Source organism: Procambarus clarkii, chromosome 23 (assembly GCF_040958095.1).
Source record: "Procambarus clarkii isolate CNS0578487 chromosome 23, FALCON_Pclarkii_2.0, whole genome shotgun sequence".
Lineage (NCBI taxonomy): Eukaryota > Metazoa > Arthropoda > Malacostraca > Decapoda > Cambaridae > Procambarus > Procambarus clarkii.
Genome location: NC_091172.1, coordinates 30,052,649 through 30,066,106, shown reverse-complemented (window position 1 = coordinate 30,066,106; position 13,458 = coordinate 30,052,649).

Here is a 13,458-nt window from a genome sequence, read left to right as displayed (position 1 = left end):
GGTATAAAAATTCGTAATTTGAAAATGAAAATAGGTGCAGAGAGTCAGAATTCGGCTCAAAAATCTCGCTCAGGAGTCAAATATCCGACATTTCAGATATTTTGAAAACTGCAGGGGGGGTTTGGGCAAAATATGACCCACCGCTGTTTTCAGTAATTGGCATATTTTAGGTATAAAAATTCGTAATTTGAAAATGAAAATAGGTGCAGAGAGTCAGAATTCGGCTCAAAAATCTCGCTCAGGAGTCAAATATCCGACATTTCAGATATTTTGAAAACTGCAGGGGGGTTTGGGCAAAATATGACCCACCGCTGTTTTCAGTAATTGGCATATTTTAGGTATAAAAAGTCGTAATTTGAAAATGAAAATAGGTGCAGAGAGTCAGAATTCGGCTCAAAAATCACGCTCAGGAGTCAAATTTCCGACATTTCAGATATTTTGAAAACTGCAGGGGGGTTTGGGCAAAATATGACCCACCGCTGTTTTCAGTAATTGGCATATTTTAGGTATAAAAAGTCGTAATTTGAAAATGAAAATAGGTGCAGAGAGTCAGAATTCAGCTCAAAAATCACGCTCAGGAGTCAAATTTCCGACATTTCAGATATTTTGAAAACTGCAGGGGGGTTTGGGCAAAATATGACCCATCGTCGTTTTCAGTAATTGACATATTTTCGGTATAAAAAGTCGTAATTTGAAAATGAAAATAGGTGCAGAGAGCCAGAATTCGGCTCAAAAATCACCCTCAGGAGTCATATTTCCGACATTTTAGATATTTTGAAAACTGCAGGGGGGTTTGGGCAAAATATGACCCATCGCCGTTTTCACTAATACGCATAGTTTGAAACTCCAAATATGCGCAGTGAGGCAACATTCGGTCCCTCCGAATAAGTCCTGCCTTATCCTCGTTATTTTATGAAAGATTTTCCAAAAGTTTGTTTGGCATGATTTCCCTTTCCAGAACCCATGTTGATGTTTGTTTACAAACCTATTGTTCTATAATTGTGCAACCAGTCTTAGCCTGCTTATTCTTTCAAGTATTTTACAGGGGATGCTTGTCAGTGATACGGGTCTGTAGTTAAGTGATATATTATGTGCTAAGTTATGTGTGTGTGTGTGTGTGTGTGTGTGTGTGTGTGTGTGTGTGTGTGTGTGTGTGTGTGTGTGTGTGTGTGTGTGTGTGTGTGTGTGTGTGTGTTTCACAACGAGTATAATTCGCTGAATTTATGGGAAAATCATGACCGGATCCGCTGCCTGCTGGAAAACTTGAGGTAACGATGGGAAATTCCGTGATTTTCCCGTAATGAGGTAAAGGACACGCAGTTATTAGCTCACAAGAACCCATATTACACTAATCTGTGAGAGCGCCCGGCGCATGCGCCTCCCGGAGGCTCACAGAGGCTCACAGAGGCTCACAGAGGCTCACGGAAGCTCACAGAGGTACACTTACAAACTAAGACTTAAAACTAATTGATATCAAAAACATGATTTAAACTGAAATAGGTGGGGGAAAAAAATAAAAAAAATAATAATGACAATAGTTACATGTTGAATGGAACAGCAGAAATTGCAACAGAACAGCAAAATGCAATTTTAACTAAATAAACAGACAGGTAACAAGTTTCTTAAAGTTTATACATGGCAGATACCAGCAGTTGTACAAGTTGGTCAATAATTAATATTGTTTGAAAATAGCCAGACAGGTTGATATTTAGATGGTAAGGTAGGTTACGTGGAGTTTATTAGGTAGTACTTAGTTTTTCTCTTAACTGGTTGGGAGAGGTACGGCCCTTGACATGACTGGGAAGGTCATTCCACATTTTGGGTCCCTTGATTTGTAGAGCATTTCTAGTTTGGTTCAGTCACGCTCTTGTAATATCAAATAAATATTAGTTTATAGTGTGGTGCCCATGGGTTCTGTTACAACCTTCTAGGAAGCGTTTAAGGTCAGGATTATCATTGCAGTTATAGTTTTATATATATAGAGTACACATGAGAGGAGAATTGGGAGAATTGGAACCATTCTCAGAGACATATTGAAGTCTGTCACTAAGGTAAGACTGAAAGTATTGGATGAAGTGACCTCTGACTCCATAATGACCTCTGACTCCATAATGATGTCATTTACGAAGATAATAGTGGTTAATAATGTCAAAAGCCTTACGTAGGTGAACAAATAACCCAACAGGGAACTCATTTTTATCAAGAGCTGCATGTATCAAGTTAATCATACTAATCAGTGGATCATTGGTGCTTTTCTTGGGTCTGAAGCTATATTGGCAAGAGCTAAGAATGTTGTGTTTGGCTAGATAAGAGTAAAGCTGCTTGTAGATTAGCTTTTCAAATATTTCGGTCAAGGTTGGCAGAATTTATATTGGTCTGAAATTGTTGACATCAGTGAGATCATCGCATGTTAGGCTTATAACGAGGTCCCCTCCAAGGTTGGGGGGGGGACTGACTGACCCTCCCCCAGGATGCAATCTCACAAGCTGACTCCTGCTAGGTGAGCAGAGGTATTAGGTGACAGGAAACGCGCCCAACCATTTCTGTCTTGCACGGTATTCGAGCCCAGAATTTCCAACTAATTTCTAATTTAATATTGTCCCAAAGAGCGAGTTTCTTGGGCAGCACCACTCATCCTGTGAGTGGACCGATTGTGAGTCGAGAACGCAGCCGATTGTACTACCTGGACCTTAAGATATATCTTGAGATCTTGAGGTTATCTTGAGATGATTTCGGGGCTTTAGTGTCCCCGCGGCCCGGTCCTCGACCAGGCCTCTACCCCCAGGAAGCAGCCCGTGACAGCTGACTAACACCCCCAGGTACCTATTTTACTGCTAGGTAACAGGGGCATAGGATGAAAGAAACTCTGCCCATTGTTTCTCGCCGGCGGCTGGGATCGAACCCAATACCACAGGATCACAAGTCCAGCGTGCTGTCCGCTCAGCCGACCGGCTATATAAAGAATTTAGTGCATAGCCGAGTCTGTCTCGCGTCGGTCGTCGCTTTGATATGTGAGGCGTGTCAGTGTAGGCTCCTACGGTCATGGCACGGTACAATACCTTATATACCAGGCATGTGTGAAGCCATGAAAACGGACCCGAGTGAAGGTGAGGTCAAGAATCCCGGTCAAGACTCCGGGTCAAGACTCCGGGTCAAGACTCCCGGTCAAGACTCCGGTCAAGACTCCCGGTCAAGACTGCTGTGTCTCACTAGAATGGACTGGAATGAGGGACTGTTCAGACGAGGGTCATTATTGTTAATATTCTCGAGACGGCTACTGGGCGTGGTGTAGCATCAGTCAGAGAGACAGTCGGACTGACAGACTGTACAGACAGGCAAAGTGGAGACAGGACGACAAACGTGCAGACAAGTAGACAGAGTGATAGGGAGACAGACTGATATATAGACGGTCATAAAATATATATAAATATATATAGCCATCCTGATAAATAGAAGGAGAGACAGCGACGTATATCCTTACAGACAGAGACACAGACAGAGAGTAACAGACGCACAGAACAATAGTGAAGCGGACACAGACGGGTCCAAAAACAGACAGACAGATAAAAAAACATGAAAACGTGTCGTCATGGAAAAAAGCAAGAATGACGAAGGACACAGAAAAACGGATTTAATTAAAAAGAAAACGAAAGATAAAGAAAGACAAAGAAAGATAAAGAAAGATAAAGAAAGACTATCATCATTACCTCTAAGATGTTAAGAACTTTTTGTTGTTTTAAAAACTGTGAGGTTGTGGTGACCACTGGCGGCCTCCAGGTTGTGGTGACCACTGGTGGCCTCCAGGTTGTGGTGACCACTGGTGGCCTCCAGGTTGTGGTGACCACTGGTGGCCTCCAGGTTGTGGTGACCACTGGTGGCCTCCAGGTTGTGGTGACCACTGGTGGCCTCCAGGTTGTGGTGACCACTGGTGGCCTCCAGCTTGTGGTGACCACTGGTGGCCTCCAGGTTGTGGTGACCACTGGTGGCCTCCAGCTTGTGGTGACCACTGGTGGCCTCCAGGTTGTGGTGACCACTGGTGGCCTCCAGCTTGTGGTGACCACTGGTGGCCTCCAGGTTGTGGTGACCACTGGTGGCCTCCAGCTTGTGGTGACCACTGGTGGCCTCCAGCTTGTGGTGACCACTGGTGGCCTCCAGGTTGTGGTGACCACTGGTGGCCTCCAGCTTGTGGTGACCACTGGTGGCCTCCAGCTTGTGGTGACCACTGGTGGCCTCCAGCTTGTGGTGGCCTCCAGCTTGTGGTGACCACTGGCGGCCTCCAGGTACTTGAAGACTGGTCACTGTGACCCTGGAACACATGACGCTGACCTTATCCGGTTTATGTGTGCCCATCGGTGGATAGACTCGACTTAATAATGTTTACCTCCAGCTCCTGGTCTCTGATTCCTATACCTCCTCCTTGCCAGATGCTATGTCCTCACCGGTCTATACACGAAGGATGGTGAAACTAGCCAAACGAGGTTCTGAGAATATTATAAGATTTGATTATTACCACAAAACCATATTAGTATCGTCACAGGAAACAAAATACGCGATCTTTGTCAATTGTTAAAATTTCATTTTCTGTTGCAATAATAATAATAATAATAATAATAATAATAATACAATTTATTTTTATTTGATTAATGACTTTTTTAATTTGATTATTATATTAATTTTATTAGAAGAGCCGTAATGACACCTTCGGTCCGTCCTGGACCAATACCTTCGGTCCAGGAGGAAGGAGGACCGCCTCCATCAGCCTCTTCGGCTCCAGACCCCAACGGGCGTCAGCCTCCGGCTCCAGACCCCAACGGGCGGAAGCCTCCGGCTCCAGACAGCCGCACTAAAAATCGACACTTTTGACGAAAATAATTACAGACCCTGGGAGAATTCACAGTAATCTTCACCGGCTACATAAGAGTGGAATTAGCGAGAGCGCTCAGCACCGCCACCACTCTCTCCCTCACTCCCAGTTTCCGTAGTTACGCCGGCCAGTTATTCTGGCGTTACTAGATGCCATAATGCTTGTGCTAGTTGTACTAGCGAGTTCAAATGGTAGTTATTAGTTACATTAGTGAGGGCCTGTAGGAGACATCATCGTGGGAAGTTATCTTCTGAGGCGTCACGTTTAAGACAGGTTGTCGGTAACTGTATCCAGTCACGTTCTGGATTTGGTACACGACTGTGGTACTCCATCGAATCACCTGGAGTCCGGTGGATCACCTGGAGTCTGGTGGATCACTGGGAGTCTGGTGGATCACCTGGAGTCTGGTGGATCACCGGGAGTCTGGTGGATCACTGGGAGTCTGGTGGATCACCTAGAGTCTGGTGAATCACCTGGAGTCCGGTGGATTACCTGGAGTCTGGTGGATCACCGGGAGTCTGGTGGATCACCGGGAGTCTGGTGGATCACCTGGAGTCCGGTGGATTACCTGGAGTCCGGTGGATCACCTGGAGTCCGGTGGATCACTACGATCTATTAAATGACTGAAGGATTCCTGTCAATCTCTATAACATAGACAAACATTAATGAGTGAATTACTTCATGTAGTTATGTATATAATTAAAACTTTCTGTACTAGATTGTTATAGAACATATATAAGGGGTGTTTAAGGGGGGATATATAAGGGGTTTATGTGGGTGAGATATAAGGCTGTATAAGGGGTCTATGTGGGTGAGATATTAGGCTGTATAAGGGGTCTATGTGGGTGAGATATAAGGCTGTATAAGGGGTCTATGTGGGTGAGATATAAGGCTGTATAAGGGGTCTATGTGGGTGAGATATAAGGCTGTATAAGGGGTCTATATGGGTGAGATATAAGGAGAGATATAAGAGTATATAAAGATGAGGTTCTACACAAAATATGTGAAAAGGGACATTCAGAATTTTGACGTAAATAAAACCGCTTTAATGGTTTTATTTGCGTCACAATCCTAATAACCTACACCCCCACAACCTACACCCCACAACCTACATCCCACAACCAACACCCCACAACCTACACCCCACAACCTACACCCCACAACCTACACCCCACAACCTACACCCCACAACCTACACCCCACAACCTACACCCCACAACCTACATCCCACAACCTACACCCCACAACCTACACCCCCACAACCTACACCTCACAACCTACACCCCACAACCTACACCCCCACAACCTACACCCCACAACCTACATCCCACAACCTACACCCCACAACCTACATCCCACAACCTACACCCCACAACCTACACCCCACAACCTACACCCCCACAACCAACACCCCACAACCTACACCCCCACAACCTACATCCCACAACCTACACCCCACAACCAACATCCCACAACCTACACCCCACAACCTACATCCCACAACCTACACCCCACAACCTACATCCCACAACCTACACCCCACAACCTACACCCCACAACCTACACCCCACAACCTACACCCCACAACCTACACCCCACAACCTACACCCCACAACCTACACCCCCACAACCAACACCCCACAACCTACACCCCACAACCTACACCCCACAACCTACACCCCACAACCTACACCCCACAACCAACACCCCACAACCTACACCCCACAACCTACACCCCCACAACCAACACCCCACAACCAACACCCCACAACCTACACCCCACAACCTACACCCCACAACCTACACCCCACAACCAACACCCCACAACCTACACCCCACAACCTACACCCCACAACCAACATCCCACAACCTACACCCCCACAACCTACACCCCACAACCTACACCCCACAACCTACACCCCACAACCTACACCCCACAACCTACACCCCACAACCTACACCCCACAACCAACATCCCACAACCTACACCCCCACAACCTACACCCCACAACCTACACCCCACAACCTACACCCCACAACCTACACCCCACAACCTACACCCCACAACATACAGAACAACAACAACATTACACAACATATAACCAGCGAGTGACACAGAGGTGACGACCCCTCATACTAAAACCATCTCAGTACCTTAACTACTCCCTAATATTAGTAATGAAAAAACGCTTGAGTGAAAACATTCCCTCAAGCTCCTCCCAGCTAGAGGAAGGGGCGTGTTGAGAGGCTGGATCACAAACACCAGACGAGGCTCACAGCAGGAGAGACCAGGAGACCAGATACAAGGTATCACTTGGGAGATGAAATACTTCAAGAGTCAGAGAGAGAGAGAGAAAGACCTGGGGGGGTTGATATCACGCCAGACCTGTCCCCTGAAGCTCATATCAAGAGGATAACATCAGCGGCATATGCCAGGTTGGCTAACATAAGAACGGACTTTAGAAACTTGTGTAAGGAATCTTTCAGAATATTATATACCACATATGTCAGACCAATCTTGGAGTATGCAGCTCCAGCATGGAGTCCATATCTAGTCAAGAATAAGACTAAACTGGAAAAGGTTCAAAGGTTTGCCACCAGACTAGTACCCGAGCTGAGAGGTATGAGCTACGAGGAGAGACTACGGGAATTAAACCTCACTTCGTTGGAAGACAGAAGAGTTAGGGGGGACATGATCACCACATTCAAGATTCTGAAGGGAATTGATAGGGTAGATAAAGACAGTCTATTTAACACAAGGGGCACACGCACAAGGGGACACAGGTGGAAACTGAGCGCCCAAATGAGCCACAGAGATATTAGAAAGAACTTTTTTTAGTGTCAGAGTGGTGGACAAATGGAATGCATTAGGAAGTGATGTGATGGAGGCTGACTCCATTCACAGTTTCAAGTGTAGATATGATAGAGCCCAATAGGCTCAGGAACCTGTACACCAGTTGATTGACGGTTGAGAGGCGGGACCAAAGAGCCAGAGCTCAACCCCCCACAAGCACAATTAGGTGAGTACAATTAGGTGAGTACAGCTTTTCTTATGGACCTAATTATCCCCATGGGTTTTAAGGGCCCCGATAATTATGCCCATCGAGTCTAATGCTGCCATCAATTCATAAATAATGACTTCACGTTCCTCCGGTGAATCTCCGGCGGGGTTATAATTAATAAGTCTAATAACCTCCCCCCCCCATCGTTAAACCCACTTAAACCAATTGATGAGTCACGGTTTATATTATAGGGAGGGGAAAAATGTCGTGTTTGCTCGCGTGACGTAACTCTTGAGAAAGAGTAACTTGAGGAGACTGTAACTTGGGGGTTTTAGTTAAGGGGAATGTGAGGGGGAGGGGGGGAGGGGTTGTTGGGTCTGAGTTATGTTCTTTATGAGGTAGATTCATGGTGGGGTTGGGTGGGGAGGGTTGGGGTGGGGCGGGGCAGGATTGACCTGCCATCTGTTGAGACGATAAGACACAAATAGTAAATACAGAGCACTGTACACAGAGCACTGTACACAGAGCACTGTACACAGAGCACTGTACACAGAGCACACCCCCAGCGGTGGAGCACCAACACACACACTACGACACCCCTCAGTGAGCAACAGAACACATCACATCCCAGCCTGTGACCAGTGCAAGTGAGGGCGAGGCGAGAGGGCGGCGGCCAGTCACTGACAGTTCATGGGACTGTGTCCGTGACATACCAGTGACGGTGAACCGTTTCCGGGGTCACGGAGGGCGGGGGGGGGGGGGTTGTACATGACCGTCATTGCTCATGACTCTTTCCTCTCTGTCTCACCCCCCCCCCTCCCTCCTCTCTCTCTCTCTCTCTCCCTCACAAGTCAGAGTGGTGGTGAAGGGAGAGGCAAGAGATCTGGAAGAGGGAGGAGTCCTTGCCACTTGGCTGCACATCTCCAAGATCGACCCGTTACAGCGCCAGGTCCCTCACGGTGTCTGGTGTCCGCCCCTGAGGCACTCTCTAAACCCGCACCAGTCAATAGCTCGCTCTCTAGATGGGTTGAGGCACAGTCGTTGAACAGCAGTTTATCATGGAGTGTTTACCTTCTGAAAACTGCCGCCACAAGTGTCTCACAACGCCATGATGAACATTAGCTTCATTCCCAAGTGTTTTTGTTCAGGAATTTTCCTGTGCGGGACCTGAACCCCTGGCTGGTTGGTTGGTTCTGTCTTACGTACGTCATTATTAGTTAGACAGTTGATAATTAAAACACCGTATGTTGGTTAGGTTATGCCCAACGGGTTTTACCACTTTTTCTGTATTGCTAAATCTCATGGAAGTCTGATATAATTTTTGTTCCGGATTGTGTTACACAATATTACTCACAATCTGTGAGGTATTTTTCTATACAATCCTGACAATACAATTTCCTCTCTTCTGGAAGCCAATTTCCCATGCAAATGATCATCTGAAATTCTTCTATAGTGTCATTTCAACAAATTAATTTCTCCACAGATGGTCTTGCAGATTTTTTCTTTTTCTTCCTTCCCCCCCCCCCCCCGTCCCATCCCAAATCCTTATCCTGATCACCTTCCAGGTGCTATATAGTCATAATGGCTTGGCACTTTCTCCTGATATTTCCTTCCTTGCAGCTGCTTTATTGTTGCTACGTTGCAACTTCTGCATTGATCTGCCTCTAATTGTTTTCTTAATCTCCGCCAGACTCCCGTAGAATGTTGATGACCACATTAATAATAATAATAATATTAATTTATTGACAAGAAGGTACAATGGGTTGGTGAGATTGCATAACATTGGTGTTTGTACATTGTTGTAAAGCCACTAATACACATTAACGAGTCGGACATTATTCCAGTTAGTCGTTATTTATTTATCAGACTCTTCTCATTGTTATTCCCTAGTGTTCCTACATGACTGCGCGCACAATTTATATTAGACGACCTTCGTGTTTGAGTGCTTGTATAAACACCATAATTAATGCGATCAGATGAATTTTGTCACGTTCGTGTTCTTGCTGTAAGTTTCCATAAAGTTCTCGAATATGGATATATGATCAATCATCAGCTTTAAAAAAAAAGGCGTGCACTAAAGCTTTTTGAATGGCTATCATTATAAAGTGTTCGAGCGTATCCTCGTTAAGGACGAGGTCAGGTGCTGGTAGTGCGTAGTGAACAGTGAGCTGCAGGAACAGCATAGTTGATCAACAGCGTGTAGCAAGCACAGTAGTCAGAATCTGTACACCAGTTGATTAACAGTTGAGAAGCGGGGACCAAAGAGCCAGAGCTCAACCCCCGCAAACACAACTAGGTGATTACAACCTACATTGTGGTGCAGGAACAGCCCAGGTGAGGAGTCTCACCACCCACCCTCACCCCCTCACTCCTCCACGCCTCACTCCTCACTCCTCACTCCTCACCCCTCCACGCCTCACTCCTCACTCCTCACTCCTCCAAGCCTCACTCCTCACTCCTCACCCCTCCACGCCTCACCACTCACGCATGAGAGCCACGAGAGCCCTCAGCCAGTCGGCGCATAACGCACTCAGTATAATAGAGTGTTGTGTGCTCATGAGCACCCAGCCTGCACTCTCACTAGTGCCGGCACCCGCAGTGTCACGGAGAGTGCGCTCACTCCCCATAACTCTCCCTCCAGCCCTTACTACCCACACGAGGCCTGGGTGCACACTCCCAGCAACCCGTTCTCGCACTTACTTATAGTCAATATTGGCTTATTTAAAGCATATGTGACATACTATTTGATTGTAAATATTTTAGTTTACCTTGAAAAGCTTCATAGAAAACACCGACCTCACCTAACCTCACCTAATTACAATTATTACTTAACCTATACCGTTGATAGGTTAAGTAATAATTGTAAATAAGAAGCAATAAGATGCTTATCTTAACATACTAAGAAGGTTAGGTGAGGTCGGTGCTCCCAGAGATGACTGTTAGGCCACTAGAGCCACCCCTCAGGTAAATTACGCAGGTCCCGCCCTTGCCCCAGCGACTGTCCTTTCGCAGGACACTAGCCACAATAGTTGTCTAACGCGGAGACCGGATCTCCGCTTGTTTCAAGCAGAGATCAGATATATATGTGATTGAGGGAGTCAATAGAGACTGCCAAAACGCTTTCTGCCGTCGCCTTAGTTCTTAAGTGAGGACCCAGGGGCATACTTACCGGAAAGGGAACATAAGAATCAGGTGTAAGGAAACGTGACGGAACATCTCACTCTGTCTTGGAATCGAACGCGGGTCCAGTCGGTTGTGAACCACTTGCCCTCTCCGCTTATAGAATTAACGTGTATACTCACACTGTTGGTAAACTGTCATGTTGTAGAGTAAAGAGGGGTCACCTGCCTCATATATATTATATATATATATATATATATATATATATATATATATATATATATATATATATATATATATATATATATATATATATATATATATATTAATAGAAATATATGTATGGGAATGGGTAGATAGACGGAAATAGGGATACATAGATGGATAATTGGTTCCACAGATTGATGGATGGATTGAAGGATTGATGCATGAACACCCTTATACCCTCCTACACCCTAAGGGGAGACACCCTCCCCTACACCCCGAACGAGAGACACCCTCCCCTACACCCCAAGGTGAGACACCCTCCCCTACACCCCAAGGGGAGACAACACAGGAAGAGCAGCAACAGTAACGAGTGAAGGAATGCACACACACACACACACACACACACACACACACACACACACACACACACACACACACACACACACACACACACACACACACACACACACACACACACACACACACCAACACACACACCAACACACACACACACACACACACACACACACACACACACACACACACACACACACACACACACACACACACACACACACAACACACACACAACACACACACACACACACACAACACACACACAAGGTGAAGAAAGCTGTCAGTTTAACAGAACCATCCAGTCAGTAAAGGCAACACACAGTGTGTTAAGTTGGACTGTACACAGAGCAGCTACACTCACCACCTTATACACACAGACCTTCGTCCGGAGGTAACACTCATTAACAGCCAGGGTGAAGGGGGAGGATGAAAGATAACGCTATTTAACTACTCTACAAAACTTTCCAGGTCAATAAAACTTACTGGTTACCAAAACTTACTAAAATCGCCCACAAAAAATCCAAATCCACCAAGAAAAAATCCAAATCCACCAAAAAAATCCAAATCCACCAAAACAATCCAAATCCTCTTGTTAACAGTAAATTACTGACCAATTAACTTACCCGAAATTGCAGGTAAAATATTCGAACAAAAAATGATCCACCACAGTCTGGTGAAGCACACGGAGGTGGATCAAAAGTATAAAATCAGACAACATGGATTCGGAAGCCACGGAGCGGCCTATACTGGCTATAGCCCTGATCTATGACCATATAGCTGACGCCATGACGAAGAAAGTGTAACATAGTCCTGAGAAATGTGTCGAAATCTGTCACACAGGCCTAAAATAAATTATATCTGTTGACCAGACCACACACACTAGAAAGTGAAGGGACGACGACGTTTCGGTCCGTCCTGGACCATTTTCAAGTCGATTGTGGTCGAAAATGGTCCAGGACGGACCGAAACGTCGTCGTCCCTTCACCTTCTATTGTGTGGTCTGGTCAACATACTTCAGCCACGTTATTGTGACTCTTCGCCTGCAACTTTGAGAAAGTAGTGGTGTGGGGGAAAGTGATGAGTGTCGCTGGTGAGTTTGTTCTCATCAGTCACGGATATTCAAGGAGTCAGAGTGAGTCGCATCGCGTAAATCAGAATGTCACTCTGCGTGAGTGACAATGAGTCAATGAGAGGTGACGACATGAGGGGCCCATACACGCACTCGTAACTCTTCTCTAACTCACACACACACAAAATAACTCCTCAAAATCAGATACCAGGAGCTGAAGATCATTTAATCCCGCTCTTACGAGTATTTTAACTCCATTATGCTACTGCAACTTAGAACTGATTATAACTTAAAGCCACACACTACACTACACCGGATACTCTCGTGGTTTACACCTTATATAAACCCATCAAGAGGCACTGTGGTTTCTAATATTTCATTTTACTCTCCCCCCAAGAACAAGTTAACATCTGAATTATACAGTGCAACGAGTAATTTTTGTTGTTATATAACCTGCGTCTCAGTCCCTCAAAAAAAAAAGCAGGATCTAGCAGGAGCATAATTGTAATATAGGAGAATCTCAGATGTCTGCACCAACTTCCTCAAGGAGTCTCGGTGTGTTGACGTGTAGACGAGGAGTCACAATGACGTGGCTGAAATATGTTGACCAAACCACACACTAGAAAATGAAGGGACGACGACGTTTTGGTCCGTCTTGAGTGCTTGAGACTGGTCCAAGACGGGCCGAAACGTCATCGTCCCTTCATTTTCTTGTGTGTGGTTTGGTCAACGTATATTGACATTATGTGTCTGTCTTGAAGCCGCGTGAAAAGGTTTCCCTTTTGCAGATTAAGGGCACCTTGGGTGTGTGTGTGTGTGTGTGTGTGTGTGTGTGTGTG